At 45.5% G+C, this 18,352-nt stretch overlaps 1 pseudogene across 1 annotated transcript; it reads left to right on the top strand.

The window, feature by feature from the left end:
* The first annotated feature begins 469 nt into the window (after window positions 1-469).
* Window positions 470-6,390, top strand: LOC311115774 (NACHT, LRR and PYD domains-containing protein 12-like; annotated as a pseudogene). Its single transcript has 10 exons — window positions 470-800; window positions 1,259-3,178; window positions 3,289-3,346; window positions 3,540-3,834; window positions 4,018-4,191; window positions 4,471-4,638; window positions 4,781-4,951; window positions 5,130-5,303; window positions 5,460-5,506; window positions 5,630-6,390. The product of its transcript is annotated as an NACHT, LRR and PYD domains-containing protein 12-like (transcript).
* The last annotated feature ends 11,962 nt before the right edge of the window (window positions 6,391-18,352 follow it).

The raw sequence follows: 18,352 nt of genomic DNA, 5'->3' as shown, positions 1-18,352 counted from the left end.
GCTTTGCTGCACGGTGTCTCGCTCTTATCGTGGTCAGGTTGTTATTGTATACTCAATGGCGTACCTGGTTAAATAAAATAAATATACTAGGGAATCTTTCTGTAAGTCAACTATGTATCCTTTATGATGACCATTCTAGCCTTCTGTGGTTATGGCATAGGACTACAATACTGATACCGAATTGAGACTGTTCTGAGGGCAAAAGGGGGTGCAACTCAATATTAGGAAGGTGTTCTGAGGGCAAAATGGTTGTAACTCAACATTAGGAAGGTGTTCTGAGGGCAAAGGGGGGTGCAACTCAATATTAGGAAGGTGTTCTGAGGGCAAAAGGGGTGTAACTCAATATTAGGAAGGTGTTCTGAGGGCAAAAGGGGGTGTAACTCAATGTAAGGAAAGTGTTCAGTGTATATTGTCTGTTCTCTCTTTGCTTCTGGCTCTCTCAGGGGGAGGAGACTGACTGTCTGATATCATGGATCAGACTCCTCAGTCCCTCGTTCCAGCCCAGGACTCTGGTCCGCTGTCCTCCATGACGGCTCAGCCTGCCCCACCACAGTCCTACATTACAGCTCAGCCTGCCCCACCACAGTCCTCCATTACGGCTAAGCCTGCCCCACCACAGTCCTCCATTACGGCTCAGCCTGCCCCACCACAGTCCTCCATTACGGCTCAGCCTGCCCCACCACAGTCCTCCATTACAGCTCAGGGTGGTTCTGTTGTTGTTGCACCCCAACTTGTTGGCTGCAATGTCGGAGGTTCAGTTTATCAAAACATCAGTGTTACTATGCCTTCACATGGTGCTGGTAAGACAATTCTTTATTGTTATTTTTGTTATAATAGAAAATATTATGTAAACAAAAACAAAACAAATTATTGCAGAAATGTTGATTAGTTAATATGCAGTGTCCCTGTCAAATAATACAATACAATTAAGCATATATTTTGTGTTCTGATAGGGTACGACAGTTGAACTAAGCTCATGAGGTATTTGTAAGTTGTATTCTTCAAGAATCAATGGGTACACAGTATATAATTAATTTTAAAGTAAAAAAATGGATGTACCAGTTGTAGATTAACACACACACAGACTCATAAAAGTCTGAAAAAAATAAAATAAGGCACGCCCATGCAGGAAATAGGACTTTGAAACCAGTAACTGAAAGTATTGTGTTCGTTACGGTACTGAATACTGCAGATAAAAAAACGGAAGTAAAGATATTTTATGCATCCCACAACACTATCAATGTTCTTTCCTCATTAGATGAAGATCTGCAAAAAGTCAAGGGCAAACACAAGTCCAACATGAAGAAGAAGTTTGGGAGCATCTTTGAGGGGCTTGGAAAACGGGGAAACCCAACATTGCTGGACAATATTTACACCGAGCTCTACATCACAACTGGGGAGAGTGAAGGGGTTAATAAAGAGCATGAGGTATGGCAGATTGAAGATACGGCTCGGACCAAAGCATTTCAAGACCATGCAACCAACTGCAATGACCTCTTTAAATCTTTAGACCCTAAGACAGAGGAACATAATGACAAATCCCAATCCAAACAAGCGGTACCCGTCAGAACTGTGCTGACAAAGGGAATCGCTGGCATTGGAAAAACGGTCTCAGTGCAGAAGTTCATCCTTGACTGGGCAGAAGGAATAGCCAATCGGGATGTAGATTTTGTCTTCGCACTTCCATTTAGGGACATGAATTTCATCAAAGATGACTACAATCTCTTGGAACTCCTGAGTGACTTCCACCCTGAACTAACAGATATCAAGGATGCAAAGAAGGTGGTCGACTGCAAAGTCGTGTTCATCTTGGATGGTCTGGATGAAAGCAACTTCCACTGGATTTCCATAACAACAAGAGGTTGTCTAATGTAACCAAGACAACATCAGTGGACGTGCTGCTGACAAACCTCATCAAGGGGAATCTGCTTCCTTCTGCTCTCCTCTGGATAACCTCCCGACCAGCAGCAGTTGATAAGATACCCTCTGACTCTTTTGACCGTGTAACAGAAGTTCGGGGATTCAACGACCCACAGAAAGAAGAATACTTCAAGAAGAGATTCAGTGATGATGAGAACCTGTCCAGCAAAATCATCTCACACATAAAGACATCGAGGAGTCTCTTCATCATGTGCCACATTCCAGTCTTCTGTTGGATTACTGCCATGGTTCTTGGGAAAATGTTGAGTGAAAATGACCATGGAAAAGTCCCTAAAACTCTGACTGAGATGTACATTCGTTTCCTTCTCACTCTGACAAGCATGAAGAACAAGAAATATAATGGGAAAAACGAACCAGATCCTCGTATTCTGTCAGAGTCTGACGTACAGATCATTCTGAAGCTTGGAAAACTAGCCTTCCAAAATTTGGAAAAGAGCAATCTGGTGTTTTCTGAAGACGATCTGAGAGGGTGTGGCATTGATGTCAAAGAAGGCTTCTTGCTCTCAGGGATGTGCACAGAGCTCTTCAGAGAGGAGGACCCAATGTTTAGAGCAAACAAGTACAGCTTTGTGCATCTCAGCATTCAGGAGTTCTTCGCTGCACTCTATGTTGCCTACCTCTTTGTCAGTGAAAATGTCAACCCGTTTGCATCAAGAGAGAACAGGCTACCAAGATCGAATTACGGGTATTTTGGAGAAGGTGATGACTTCAGTGAGGACGAAGATTACAGGCCACAACCCAGAGGTTCTCAGCAGCAGCAGAAAACACTGCATGACTTGCAGAGGAGTGCGGTGGATGAAGCTTTGAAGAGCAAGACCGGTCATCTAGACCTCTTCCTCCGCTTCCTTCTGGGCATCTCACTGGAGTCCAATCAGATCCTCTTGAAATGCCTACAGCTCCAGACAGAGGGAGACAAAGAGAGTATCCAGAATACCATCCAATACATCAAAGACAAGCTCTCAGACGAAAGACTATATCCCTCCCCAGAGAGGTGCATCAATCTCTTCCACTGTTTGAATGAGTTGAACGACACCTCGTTTGTGAATGAAATTCAAAGGTTCTTGACATCCAAAACCCCTGCTGAGAAGAAGCTGACGCCTGCACAGTGCTCGGCGATGGCATACGTACTCTTGATGTCAGAGGAAGTGTTGGACAAACTGGACGTGAGAGAGTACAACACGTCAGATGAGGGGCGTAAGAGGCTGGTCCCTGCTGTTCGATGCTGCCGAAAGGCTATGTGAGTTGAAGTGTTGATATGTACAATATGTCACTGTATGTCTTATAGCCATTTTAAATCAGTCCTATTCTACATCCACATCTCCCATAATAAACGTCTCTCCTCTGTAGACTAGCGGACTGCTGCCTTACAACGAGTTGCTGTGAAACGGTGGCATCTGCACTACAGCTGTGCGGCAGGTAGCTTAGTGGTTAAGAGCGTTGTGCCAGTAACCGAAAGGTCTCTGGTTCTAATCCCCGAGCCGACTAGGTGAAAAATCTGTCGATGTGCCCTTGAGCAAGGCACTTAACCCTAATTGCTCATGTAAGTCGCTCTGGATAAGAGCGTCTGCTAAATGACTAAAATGTAAATGTAAATGTAGCTGCCCGACTCCCAGCTAAGAGAGCTGGACCTTAGCGGCAACGCCCTGTTGGACCTGAAGTCCCTCTCTGCTGGACTGAGGAGTCCCAACTGCCGACTGGAGTCACTTAACCTCAGCCATATCAACATGGGAAGACCAGGACCAGAGCTTCTATCTTAACCTTAGCCATATCAACATGGGAAGACCAGGACCAGAGCTTCTATCTTAACCTCAGCCATATCAACATGGGAAGACCAGGACCAGAGCTTCTAAAGGCTGTGCTGATGGGTGCTCACAGCCAGCCACTTGTGTTGAGGTGAGTGCTATGCCTGGAACAACACACAGCAGAACACTTTTCAACAGTCCGTAACCTTCCAAATCTACTCTGGCAAAGAAAACAAGCAATAAATATAATGATAAACAACTTTAAATGACGGTGGTATGCATGTTGGCAAGTTTGAACAATTCAATCATTTTTTTGGGGGGTTGTTTCACACAGACTCACCAGTTGTGATCTCAAAGATGACGTTTGTGAAACCGTTGCCTCGGCTCTCCAGTCAGCTGTCTCATGTCTGACAGAGCTGGATCTCAGCTACAACAAACTGACAGACACAGGGGTGAAGCAGATCTCCAGTGGTCTTATGAGTCCACACTGTAACCTGAAGATACTGAGGTGAGTAATGAACATGTTTTAAAGGGGAAGGTCAGGATCAATAGAAGGGAAATGCCTGCAATTTTCAAAATTGTCAAATCAACTCCATATGTGGTTTGACATTAGGTGATTTGTTCATTTATGTAAAAACATTGCACACATGCCCCTATCACTTACCATTGATTGTTAGCTAGCTTCTTAGTCCAGGATTTGGCTTAATGTATCTTGAAACTGGCCCTATAGGTTAATTTATTCTTGATTAATGACAGCTCCCCTTTACATTTTATTCATGTTGGACAGACTGACTGGTTGTGGGGTTACAGAGGAGTCCTGTGGAGGTTTGTCCTCTGCTATAGCAGTCTGTCAGCTCGAGGAGCTACGTCTGGGCTGCAACAAACTGGGAGACTCTGGAGTAAAGCTGCTGTCTGCTGGACTGATGGATCCACACTGTCAGATACAGACTCTGGGGTGAGAAATAAACCGTTATGTTTAATCTTCCACATGTTACAGTAGAAGAAACCTTTTATTACCGCATTGTTAAAACTATACCGTAACAATGGAAACACCAAGAGAACGTAGCGTTAAATTCTCTCCCTTTTTCCCTCCCAAGGCTAAGGGAGTGTAATCTCTCCAGACGTTCCTGTGTCTCCCTGGCTCCTGTCCTGTGGTCATACTCAGTACTGAGAGAGCTGGACCTGAGAGACAACAGCCTGTGGTACTCTGGAATGAGGCTCCTCTCTGCTGGACTGAGGAACCCCAACTGTGCCTTACAGACTCTTAGGTAGATTACACATTTGATATTGTGAAAGCATACTGTAAACTTCAGAAAACAGTCAAATAGGAATGATTTGAATGATTGAACTAGTGAACTGCACTTAAATGGAATTTAAACGTTTTAACTTAAAAAATATATACTCTAGCAGTTGTTCATTGTTTTATGCTGTCTCTTATCTCTGTAGGCTTTCTGGTTGTCTAGTCACAGAGAAAGGCTGTACGTTTCTTGCCTCTGCTCTGGAGTCAAACCCCTCCCACCTGAGAGAACTGGACCTGAGCTTCAATCACCCAGGAGACTCCGGAGTGAAGCTGCTCTCTGCTAGACTGGAGGATCCACACTGTAGACTGGAGAAACTCAGGTAAAAGGACATTTAGTTGATTTGACTTTTGCTTCTGTTAACACCTCATTGCTCAATGGGCTTTCAAGACTCTAGTTTATATAGTGAAATCATCAAGGCAATCTCCACTGTAATCAGGTTCAATAGGCCCTACATGACTCTTTCTTTGTCCCACAGTTTGGACCATGGTGGAGAGTCCAGAATCAAACCAGGCCTGAGGAAATGTGAGTCATCAAACTACATTTAGGAAAATAAAGCTAGCTTTTTAAGCACCTAAACTTTTATAAGCAAATTGTGAAAATAACATAAAACACATGTTTCTGTTTTTCTGCCTTGTCTTGCTACAGATGCCTGCCAGCTCAAGCTGAACGGTATGTCAGCAGATAGTGACCTGACTCTGTCCGAGGACAACACGAGGGTGGTGAGGAGAACACAGGTTAACCGATATCCTTATTTAGATTTCTCGGATTCAGATGACTCAGATCGGACAGAAGAGTTGGATAAGTGGGCCAAAGTACGCTGCAGGGAGCCCCTGTCTGATGGCCGTTTCTACTGGCAGGTTGAATGGACTGGCTGGGTTGACATTGGGGTGACATATACATCCAGATCGGTTACTGAGAAGAAGAGGTCTTGGGGGCTTTTCTGCTGCAATGAACAGAACACATTTATTCATAATATCAGGTTCTCAGTTGTGCCAGTACCCAGGCCGGACCCAAAGTGTATAGGAGTGTATCTGGACTTTCCGGCCGGCGCTCTGTCCTTTTACAGCGTCTCCTCTGGTACACTGACCCACCTGTACACATTCCACACCACGTTCACTGAGCCCCTTTACCCTCAGTTCAAAATCATGTGTGATGAGATGGAGATATTTGGCTCAGGTAAAATCCAAAACTCTGTGAATGAAAGCAGCCATCACCAGAGTAACTGACAGACACATTTTTTATTAATTTTATTTCTGTAATTAGATTTAGTCTGTGTTTTTTGGGGGGAGATTTTAATTGAACTTTATTGATACCCAGGTGGGAAATCGAAATGGTATAGTCACACATTACATACATTGATGATGTAAATAATGATTAATGTCAATAAAGTTTTGTATGGAACTGAGAGTCATGTTGTTGTGTCTCTGTCTGATATCAAGTGATGAAGATGACATCCACCTGTCTCAAACAGATCATCACTCAGAGTGATGACATCAACCTGTCATCACAAATACACCTTCACTCAGAGAGATGACATCCACCTGTCTCATCACAAATACACCTTCACTCAGAGAGATGACATTTACATTTACATTTTAGTCATTTAGCAGACGCTCTTATCCAGAGCGACTTACAGTTAGCACATACATTATTTTATCGAACCAACAACCCTGGCGTTGCAAACGCCATGCTCTACCAACTGAGCTACATCTCCTGCCGGCCATTCCCTCCCCTACCCTGGACGACGCTGGGCCAATTGTGCGCCGCCCCATGGGTCTCCTGGTCGCGGCCGGCTACGACAGAGCCTTGATTCAAACCAGGATCTCTAGTGGCACAGCTAGCACTGCGATGCAGTGCCTTAGACCACTGCGCCACTCGGGAGGTGACATCCACCTGTCTCATCACAAATACACCTTCACTCAGAGAGATGACATCCACCTGTCTCATCACAAATACACCTTCACTTAGAGAGAGGACAATGATGTTTTGATTAGAAAATGTTATGTAATAAATATTTACCATTCACACATCGTTCAGCTTTGGGTGGAAATGATCTTTGGAAGTTGTTTGTTTATATTTTTATTATAGTTATCATGTTTGATTATTAATATGTTTTTAATGATTAATTTGTGTAAAAGGGGGGGGGGGTGATACTACAGAGTGATAGAGGAAAGAGAGAGAGCAAGGGAGGGAGGAGGGGGAGAAAGGGAGAGTGATAGAGGAAAGAGCGTGGGAGGGAGGAGGGGGAGAAAGGGAGAGTGATAGAGGGAAGAGCGAGGGAGGGAGGAGGGGGAGAAAGGGAGAGTGATAGAGGGAAGAGCGAGGGAGGGAGGAGGGGGAGAAAGGAAGAGTGATAGAGGGAAGAGCATGGGAGGGGGAGAAAGGGAGAGTGATAGAGGGAAGAGCGTGGGAGGGAGGGAGGAGGGGGAGAAAGGGAGAGTGATAGAGGAAAGAGCGTGGGAGGGAGGAGGGGGAGAAAGGGAGAGTGATAGAGGGAAGAGCGAGGGAGGGAGGAGGGGGAGAAAGGGAGAGTGATAGAGGGAAGAGCGAGGGAGGGAGGAGGGGGAGAAAGGGAGAGTGATAGAGGGAAGAGCGAGGGAGGGAGGAGGGGGAGAAAGGGAGAGTGATAGAGGGAAGAGCGAGGGAGGGAGGAGGGGGAGAAAGGGAGAGTGATAGAGGGAAGAGCGAGGGAGGGAGGAGGGGGAGAAAGGGAGAGTGATAGAGGGAAGAGCGTGGGAGGGAGGAGGGGGAGAAAGGGAGAGTGATAGAGGGAAGAGCGAGGGAGGAGGGGTGGATGATACTTTAGAGCAGGGGTGGGCAAACTTTGTCTCAGATAAAAATAAAAGTTGTTCGATTTGTCTCATCAAAATCAATTTGAGGGACGGAAAAAAGGGCATTTATTTGAAAATATAAAATCTATATAATATATATATAAAATATAAAGCTCCATTATACTTTCTATCTAGCATCTAGTTGATGACGTTCAAGAATGGCCTGGAGTGTTTTCCTCCTCCTCCTCCTACCCTATCCTCCTCTTACTCCCCTATCCTCCTCCTCCTATTCCCCTATCCTCCTCCTTCCGTATCCTCCTCCTCCTCCTCTGTCCTCCTCCCCTTCCCTCCTCCTCCTCCTCCTCCTCCTCCCCTATCCTCCTCTGGTTTATGTGAATGTGTGTGGGTTTTGTGTGAGTGTCAGTGTAGAGTGTGTGAGTGAGTGTGTATATATATATATTTTTTTTTATTTCACCTTTATTTAACCAGGTAAACCAGTTGAGAACAAGTTCTCATTTACAACTGCGACCTGGCCAAGATAAAGCAAAGCAGTGCGATAAAAACAACAACACAGAGTTACATATGGGGTAAAACAAAACAAAAATCAAAAATACAACAGAAATACAATTAATATACAGTGTGCAAATTTAGCAAGTTATGGAGGTAAGGCAATAAAATAGGCTATAGTGCAAAATAATTACAATTTAGTATTAACACTGGAATGATGTGCAAGAGATGATGTGCAAATAGAGATACTGGGGTACAGATGAGCAAAATAAATAACAATATAGGGATGAGGTAGTTGGGCGGGCTAATTTCAGATGGGCTGTGTACAGGTGCAGTGATCGGTAAGGTGCTCTGACAACTGATGCTTAAAGTTAGTGAGGGAGATAAGTGTCTCCAGCTTCAGAGATTTTTGCAATTTGTTCCAGTCATTGGCAGCAGAGAACTGGAAGGAATTGCGGCCAAAGGAGGTGTTGGCTTTGGGGATGACCAGTGAGATATACCCGCTGGAGCGCAGACTACGGGTGGGTGTTGCTATGGTGACCAATGAGCTAAGATAAGGCGGGGATTTGCCTAGCAGTGATTTATAGATGGCCTGGAGCCAGTGGGTTTGGCGACGAATATGTAGTGAGGACCAGCCAACAAGAGCGTACAGGTCACAGTGGTGGGTATTATATGGGGCTTTGGAGACAAAACGGATGGCACTGTGATAGACAACATCCAATTTGCTGAGTAGAGTGTTGGAGGCTATTTTGTAAATGACATCGCCGAAGTCAAGGATCGGTAGGATAGTCAGTTTTACGAGGGCATGTTTGGCAGCATGAGTGAAGGAGGCTTTGTTGCGAAATAGGAAACCGATTCTAGATTTAACTTTGGATTGGAGATTCTTAATGTGAGTCTGGAAGGAGAGTTTACAGTCTAACCAGACACCTAGATATTTGTAGTTGTCCACGTACTCTAGGTCAGACCCGTCTAGAGTAGTGATTCTAGTCGGGTGGGCGGGTGCAAGCAGCGTTCGGTTGAAGAGCATGCATTTAGTTTTACTAGTGTTTAAGAGCAGTTGGAGGCTACTGAAGGAGTGTTGTATGGAATTGAAGCTCGTTTGGAGGTTTGTTAACACAGTGTCCAATGAAGGGCCAGATGTATACAAAATGGTGTCGTCTGCGTAGAGGTGGATCTGAGAGTCACCAGCAGCAAGAGCGACGTCATTGATATACACAGAGAAAAGAGTTGGCCCAAGAATTGAACCCTGTGGCACCCCCATAGAGACTGCCATAGGTCCAGACAACAGGCCCTCCGATTTGACACATTGAACTCTATCTGAGAAGTAGTTGGTGAACCAGGCGAGGCAGTCATTTGAGAAACCAAGGCTGTTTAGTCTGCCAATAAGAATGTGGTGGTTGACAGAGTCGAAAGCCTTGGCCAGGTCAATGAAAACGGCTGCACAGTACAGTCTATTATCGATCGCGGTTATAATATCATTTAGGACCTTGAGCGTGGCTGAAGTGCACCCATGACCAGCTCGGAAACCGGATTGCATAGCGGAGAAGGTACGGTGGGATTCGAAATGGTTGGTGATCTATTTGTTGACTTGGCTTTCAAAAACTTTTGAAAGGCAGGGCAGGATGGATATGGGTCTGTAACAGTTTGGATCTAGAGTGTCACCCCCTTTGAAGAGGGGGATGACCGCGGCAGCTTTCCAATCTCTGGGGATCTCAGACGTTACAAAAGAGAGGTTGAACAGGCTAGTAATAGGGGTTGCGACAATTTCGGCGGCTAGTTTTAGAAAGAAAGGGTCCAGATTGTCTAGTCCAGATGATTTGTAGGGGTCCAGATTTTGCAGCTCTTTTAGAACATCAGCTGTCTGGATTTGTGTGAAGGAGAAGCGGGGGGGGCATGGGCAAGTTGCAGCGGAGGGTGCAGAGCTGGTGGCCGGGGTAGTGGTAGCCAGGTGGAAAGCATGGCCAGCCGTAGCAAAATGCTTGTTGAAATTCTCGATTATTGTAGATTTATCGGTGGTGATAGTGTTTCCTAGCCTCAGTGCAGTGGGCAGCTGGGAGGAAGTGCTCTTATTTTCCATGGACTTTACAGTGTCCCAAAACTTTTTGGAGTTAGTGCTACAGGATGCAAATTTCTGTTTGAAAAAGTTAGCCTTTGCTTTCCTAACTGCTTGTGTATATTGGTTCCTAACTTCCCTGAAAAGTTGCATATCACGGGGGCTATTTGATGCTAATGCAGTACGCCACAGGATGTTTTTGTGCTGGTCAAGGGCAGTCAAGTCTGAGGAGAACCAGGGGCTATATCTGTTCTTAGTTCTGTATTTTTTGAATGGGGCATGTCTATTTAAGATTGAGAGGAAATTACTTTTAAAGAACAACCAGGCATCCTCTACTGACGGAATGAGATCTATATCCATCCAGGATACCTGGGCCAGGTCGATTAGGAAGGCCTGCTCGCTGAAGTGTTTTTGGGAGCGTTTGACAGTGATGAGGGGTGGTCGTTTGACCGCGGACCCGTTACGGACGCAGGCAATAAGGCAGTGATCGCTGAGATCCTGGTTGAAGACAGCGGAGGTGTATTTAGAGGGTAAGTTAGTCAGGATGATATCTATGAGGGTACCCATGTTTACGGATTTAGGGTTGTACCTGGTAGGTTCGTTGATAATTTGTGTGAGATTGAGGGCATCTAGTTTAGATTGTAGGATGGCCGGGGTGTTAAGCATATCCCAATTTAGGTCACCAAGCAGTACGAACTCTGAGGATAGATGGGGGGCAATCAATTCACATATGGTGTCCAGGGCACAGCTGGGGGCTGAGGGGGGTCTGTAGCAAGCGGCAACAGTGAGAGATTTATTTCTGGAAAGGTGGATTTTTAGAAGTAAAAGCTCAAACTGTTTGGGCACAGACCTGGATAGTATGATGGAGCTCTGCAGGCTATCTCTACAGTAGATTGCAACTCCACCCCCTTTGGCAGTTCTATCTAGACGGAAAATGTTATAGTTGGGGATGGAAATTTCAGAATTTTTGGTGGCCTTCCTAAGCCAGGATTCAGACACTGCTAGAACATCAGGGTTGGCGGAGTGTGCTAATGCAGTGAATAACTCAAACTTAGGAAGGAGGCTTCTGATATTTATGTGCAGAAAACCAAGACTTTTACGGTTACAGAAGTCAACAAATGATAGCTCCTGGGGAGTAGGAGTGATACTGGGGGCTGCAGGGCCTGGGTTAGCCTCTACATCACCAGAGGAACAGAGGAGGACTAGAATAAGGATACGACTAAAGGCTTTAAGAACTGGTCTTCTAGTGCGTTGGGTACATAGAATAAAGGGGGCAGTTCTCCGGGCGTTGTAGAAAAGATTCAGGGCATTATGTACAGACAAGGATATGGAAGGATATGAGTACAGTGGAGGTACACCTAAGCATTGGGTAACAATGAAAGAGATAGCGTCATTGGAGGCATCGATTGAGCCGGTCTCGGCGTGTATGGGGGGAGGAACAAAGGAACTATATGAGGCAGTTTGAGAGGGACTAGGGGTTCTACATTGAAATTGTATAATAAGAACTAACCCAAACAGCAATAGGCAAGGCATAATTGACATGGGAGAGAGGCATAAAGCAGTCACGTGTTATTAGAGAGAGCTAAGACACAACTGGAAATAGCGATAACGTTTGGGCTAAGACTAAACAGAATAAACAGGACAGAGTACCGTGTAAAGGAACAGTCCAGCAGGCATCAGCTGTGCAGCTGAGTGATCATAAGGTCCAGTGAACAGCAATATGTGAGTCCGAGAGCAGTTCAAATTGGTGCTTCAGCACAGCTAGCAGGGAGCACAGTTGTGGTTTGCGTGTGCTAGCGGGCCGGGGCTGGCAGATGGATCTTCGTGGTCGTCGCAACGGGAAGCCGGTTGAAACCACATCAGACTATTTAATCGGCAAACCAGTCGTGTTGGATCGGCGGGCTCAGTGTCAACACTAGGAGGTCCCGTCCGGTTGACAGAGAGGTAGATAGCCGGGAGATGGGCCTGAGGCTAGCTCAAGGCTAACTGGTGCTTGCTATAGGGCAATGGTAATGGTAATCAGCCAACAACAGGTTGCAGCTAGCTAGCTGGTTGTGATGATCCGGCGCTAGGGTCCAGTGATTCCGGCAGAAAGTCCAATAAGCTATGGGTCGATAGCACGCTGGGTCGATAGCACGCTGTGCAGACTGGCCGACGAATTGTCCAGGCTAGCTAGAGCTGGCTGGTGGATAGTGTAGGCCACGGACAATGGTGAAGACGCTAACGGTGACTAATAACAGGTAGCCATTTAGTTGCAGCTAGCTAGCTGGTTGTGATGATCCGGCGCTAGGGTCCAGTGATTCCGGCAGAAAGTCCAATAAGCTATGGGTCGATAGCACGCTGTGCAGACTGGCCGACGAATTGTCCAGGCTAGCTAGAGCTGGCTGGTGGATAGTGTAGGCCACGGACAGTGGGGAAGACGCTAACGGTGACTAATAACAGGTAGCCACTAGTATCAGCTTACGGTTCTTGATGAAAGTTATAAAGAAATAATAGAATCCTTTCCACGTTGGGTGAGGCGGGTTGCAGGAAAGTATATTTAGTTAAAGAATGAAAGTAAAAAATTGAGAAATATAGACAAAAAAACAAGAAACGGGATATTTACACAGGACGAAAAATAAAAGCGACCGTACTGCTACGCCATCTTGGATAATATAGTCTGCATACACAGTATAGTCCAGTCAGTGTGTATATAGTGTGTATATATAGTATGTATATATAGTCAAGTGTGTGTATATATAGTCTAGTGAGTGTGTATATAGTGTGTATATATAGTCTAGTGAGTATGTATATAACAAAGTATTGAGAAACGTTTGTTATTGACCAAATACTTATTTTCCACCATAATTTGCAAATAAATTCATTAAAAATCCTACAATGTGATTTTCTGGAGAGAAAAAAATCTCAATTTGTCTGTCATAGTTGACGTGTACCTATGATGAAAATTACAGGCCTCTCTCATCTTTTTAAGTGGGAGAACTTGCACAATTGGTGGCTGACTTTTTCTTCAACGAGGCGGCCTCGAAGGATATCATACAGACACCCGACAAGGCCCAAATCCCCATCATTCGCGTGAGGAAGAGACGGAGATATCGTGGACGTAGATCGGGGTGCCTTGTAAGGATCCGACGGCGAGCGAGTAAACTGCCTCTTCCATCAATCCTATTAGCCAACGTTCAATCATTGGATAACAAATTGGATGATTTAAGATTACGGTTATCCTACCAACGGGACATTCAAAACTGTAATATCTTATGTTTCACCGAGTCGTGGCTGAACGACGACATGGATTTCATACAGCTAGCGGGCTATACGCTACATCGGCAGGATAGAACGGCTGACTCCGGTAAGACAAGGGGTGGCGGTCTGTGTATATTTGTAAACAACAGCTTGTGCACAAAATCAAATACTAAGGAAGTCTCTAGGTTTTGCTCGCCTGAGGTAGAGTATCTTATGATAAGCTGTAGACCACACTATTTACCAAGAGAGTTTTCATCTATATTTTTCATAGCTGTCTATTTACCACCACAAACCAATGCTGGCATTAAGATTGCACTGAATGAGTTGTACAAGGCCATAAATCAACAGGAAAACGCTCATCCAGATGCAGCGCTCCTAGTGGCCGGGGACTTTAATGCAGGGAAACTTAAATCCGTTCTACCTAATTTCTACCAGCATGTTAAATGTGCAATCAGAGGAAAAAAGACTCTAGACCACCTTTACTCCACACACAGAGACGCATACAAAGCTCTCCCTCGCCCTCCATTTGGCAAATCTGACCATACCTCTATCCTCCTGATTCCTGCTTAAAAGCAAAAACTAAAGCAGGAAGCACCAGTGACTCGGTTAATAAAAAAGTGGTCAGATGACGCAGATGCTGAGCTACAGGACTGTTTTGCTAGCACAGACTGGAACATGTTCCGGGATTCTTCAGACAGCATTGAGGAGTACACCACATCAGTCACTGGCTTCATCAATAAGTGCATCGATGATGTCGTCCCCACAGTGACCGTAAGTACATACCCCAACCAGAAGCCATGGATTACAGGAAACATCCGCACTGAGCTAAAGGGTAGAGCTGCCGCTTTCAAGGAACGGGACTCTAACCCGGACGCTTATAAGAAATCCCGCTATGACCTCAGATGAACCATCAAACAGGCAAAGAGTCAATACAGGACTAAGATTGAATCGTACTACACTGGCTCTGACGCTCGTCGGATGTGGCAGGGCTTGATAACTATTACAGACTACAAAGGGAAGCACAGCCGCGAGCTGCCCAGTGACACAAGCCTACCAGACGAGCTAAACCACTTCTATGCTCGCTTCGAGGCAAGCAACACTGAAGCATGCATGAGAGCACCAGCTGTTCCGGATGACTATGTGATCACGCTCTCCGTAGCCGATGTGAGTAAGACTTTTAAGCAGGTCAACATTCACAAGGCCGCAGGGCCAGACGGATTACCAGGACGTGTACTCCGAGCATGTGCTGACCAACTGGCAAGTGTCTTCACTGACATTTTCAACATGTCCCTGACTGAGTCTGTAATACCAACATGTTTCAAGCAGACCACCATAGTCCCCGTGCTCAAGGTCTCTAAGATAACCTGCCTAAATGACTACCGACCCGTAGCACTGACGTCTGTAGCCATGAAGTGCTTTGAAAGGCTGGTCATGGCTCACATCAACAGCATTATCCCAGAAACCATAGACCCACTCCAATTTGCATACCGCCCCAACAGATCCACAGATGATGCAATCTCTATTGCACTCCACACTGCCTTTTCCCACCTGGACAAGAGGAACACCTACGTGAGAATGCTATTCATTGACTACAGCTCAGCATTCAACACCATAGTGCCCTCTAAGCTCATCACTAAGCTAAGGATCCTGGGACTAAACACCTCCCTGTCACGATCGTCGTATTGAGTATACCAATGCGCAGCGTGATGAACGAACATGTTACTTTATTATATTAAAGCACGAAACAAAACAATAAACGACTCGTGAAGTCCACGGTGACAATGACCGAACACGGAACAAGAACCCACAAACACAAAAGGAAAACAGACAGTATAAATATGGCTCCCAATCAGAGACAACCAGTCAACAGCTGACACTCGTTGCCTCTGATTGGGAGTCACTCAGGCCAACATAGAAATACACAACCTAGAACCCCCAACATAGAAATAGAACACATAGAATAAACACACCCTGACTCAACATATAGAGTCCCAGAGCCAGGGTGTGACACTCCCTCTGCAACTGGATCCTGGACTTCCTGACGGGCCGCCCCCAGGTGGTAAGGGTAGGTAACAACACATCTGCCACACTGATCCTCAACACGGGGGCCCCTCAGGGGTGCGTGCTCAGTCCCCTCCTGTACTCTCTATTCACCCATGACTGCATGGCCAGGCACGACTCCAACACCATCATTAAGTTTGCCGACGACACAACAGTGGTAGGCCTGATCACCGACAACGATGAGACAGCCTATAGGGAGGAGGTCAGAGACCTGGCCGTGTGGTGCCAGGACAACAACCTCTCCCTCAACGTGACTAAGACAAAGGAGATGATTGTGGACTACAGGAAAAAAAATAGAGGACTGAGCACGCCCCCATTCTCATCGACGGGGCTGTAGTGGAACAGGTTGAGAGCTTCAAGTTCCTTGGTGTCCACATCACCAACGAACTATCATGGTCCAAACACACCAAGACAGTCGTGAAGAGGGCACGACAAAGCCTATTCCCCCTCAGGAGACTGAAAAGATTTGGCATGGGTCCTCAGATCCTCAAAAAATTCTACAGCTGCACCATCGAGAGCATCCTGACTGGTTGCATCACCGCCTGGTATGGCAACTGCTTGGCCTCCGACCGCAAGGCACTACAGAGGGTAGTGCGTACGGCCCAGTACATCACTGGGGCCAAGCTTCCTGCCATCCAGGACCTCTATACCAGGCGGTGTCAGAGGAAGGCCCTCAAAATTGTCAAAGACTCCAGCCACCCTAGTCATAGACTGTTCTCTCTGCTACCGCACGGCAAGCGGTACCGAAGTGCCAAGTCTAGGTCCAAAAGACTTCTCAACAGCTTCTACCCCCAAGCCATAAGACTCCTGAACAGCTAATCATGGCTACCCGGACTATTTGCACTGCCCCCCCACCCCATCCTTTTTACGCTGCTGCTACTCTGTTAATTATTTATGCATAGTCACTTTAACTCTACCCACATGTACATATTACCTCAATTACCTCAACTAGCCGGTGCCCCCGCACATTGACTCTGCAACGGTACCCCCCTGTATATATAGCCTCCCTACTGTCACTTTATTTTACTTCTGCTCTTTTTTTTTCTCAACACTTTTTTTGTTGTTGTTTTTATTTTTACTTTTTGGTTAAAAATAAATGCACTGTTGGTTAAGGGCTGTAAGTAAGCATTTCACTGTAATGTCTGCACCTGTTGTATTCGGCACATGTGACCAATAACATTTGATTTGATTTGACTAAATACTTTTCCCCCCCACTGTATATAGTGTGTATATATAGTCTAGTGAGTGTGTATAGTCAAGTGTGTGTATATAGTCTAGTGAGTGTGTATATAGTGTGTATATAGTCTAGTGAGTGTGTATATAGTGTGTATATAGTGTGTATATAGTCTAGTGAGTGTGTATATAGTGTGTATATATAGTCTAGTGAGTGTGTATATAGTGTGTATATATAGTCTAGTGAGTGTGTATATAGTGTGTATATATAGTCTAATGAGAGTGTATGTAGTGTGTATAAATAGTGAGTGTGCATAGAGTCAATGCCAGATAGGGTCAGTGGGTAACCATTTAATTAACTATTTATCAGTCTTCTGGCTTGGGGGTAGAAGCTGTCGGACAGGCTCATAGAGCTGATGCTCCGCTACAGTTTGCCGGACGGCAGCAGAGTGAACAGTCTATGGCTTGGGGGTAGAAGCTGTCGGACAGGCTCATAGAGCCGATGCTCCGCTACAGTTTGCCGGACGGCAGCAGAGTGAACAGTCTATGGCTTGGGGGTAGAAGCTGTCGGACAGGCTCATAGAGCCGATGCTCCGCTACAGTTTGCCGGACGGCAGCAGAGTGAACAGTCTATGGCTTGGGGGTAGAAGCTGTCGGACAGGCTCATAGAGCCGATGCTCCGCTACAGTTTGCCGGACGGTAGCAGAGTGAACAGTCTATGGCTTGGGGGTAGAAGCTGTCGGACAGGCTCATAGAGCCGATGCTCCGCTACAGTTTGCCGGACGGTAGCAGAGTGAACAGTCTATGGCTTGGGGGTAGAAGCTGTCGGACAGGCTCATAGAGCCGATGCTCCGCTACAGTTTGCCGGACGGCAGCAGAGTGAACAGTCTATGGCTTGTATATTGACTGGTGTTGCTAAGCCTTTAGTAACTCAAAATTAATTATTAACCTTAAAAGGGGGTGCCAAGGCTATATTATCGCATTTTACCTTTGATATTGCGACACTACAATTTATGAGTTGGCATTGGCAGGTGTTGCAAGAAAGCATAGACATTAAAACCTGCCTACAAATGAGGTCATGAGGGAAGTGAACATTTAAATCAGAGACAAAGAACACTTTCATCAGACAACGAAAACTTAGGCTGAGTGTGGTGAGTGTCTTTAGATTAAGTGTCTTTTCAATTATTTGAGCCTCCATTAATGTTGTCAACCCAACTCTTCATGTTCTAATGTCGATGCACCCCAGCTTGTTGGCTGCAATGGTGAGGGATCCAGTTAACATTAATATCACTATGAGTTCACATGATGCTGGTGAGAAACTTTATTTCTCCGTTTATTATTTTACGACCGAAGATCATAAAGATATTTACGAAGATAATAGAGGGTATTTCTTTTTTTAAATTAAGAGCTTGACTGTTTCCTGTCTCCCTCCAGAGACAAGTCATCCAGCTACTGGTGAGTCACACAGAAATGTGCACATTCTCAAAAATGATTTTCAGTGAACCAAACCTCTGTACTTATTTGAGATGAACAGATACAGCTCTACTAAAATAAGACAGAATG

The sequence above is a fragment of the Coregonus lavaretus genome, assembly GCF_964263955.1.
Source record: "Coregonus lavaretus genome assembly, contig: HAP1_SCAFFOLD_351, whole genome shotgun sequence".
NCBI classification, from domain to species: Eukaryota; Metazoa; Chordata; class Actinopteri; order Salmoniformes; family Salmonidae; genus Coregonus; species Coregonus lavaretus.
This window is presented reverse-complemented; position numbering and strand designations above follow the sequence as displayed.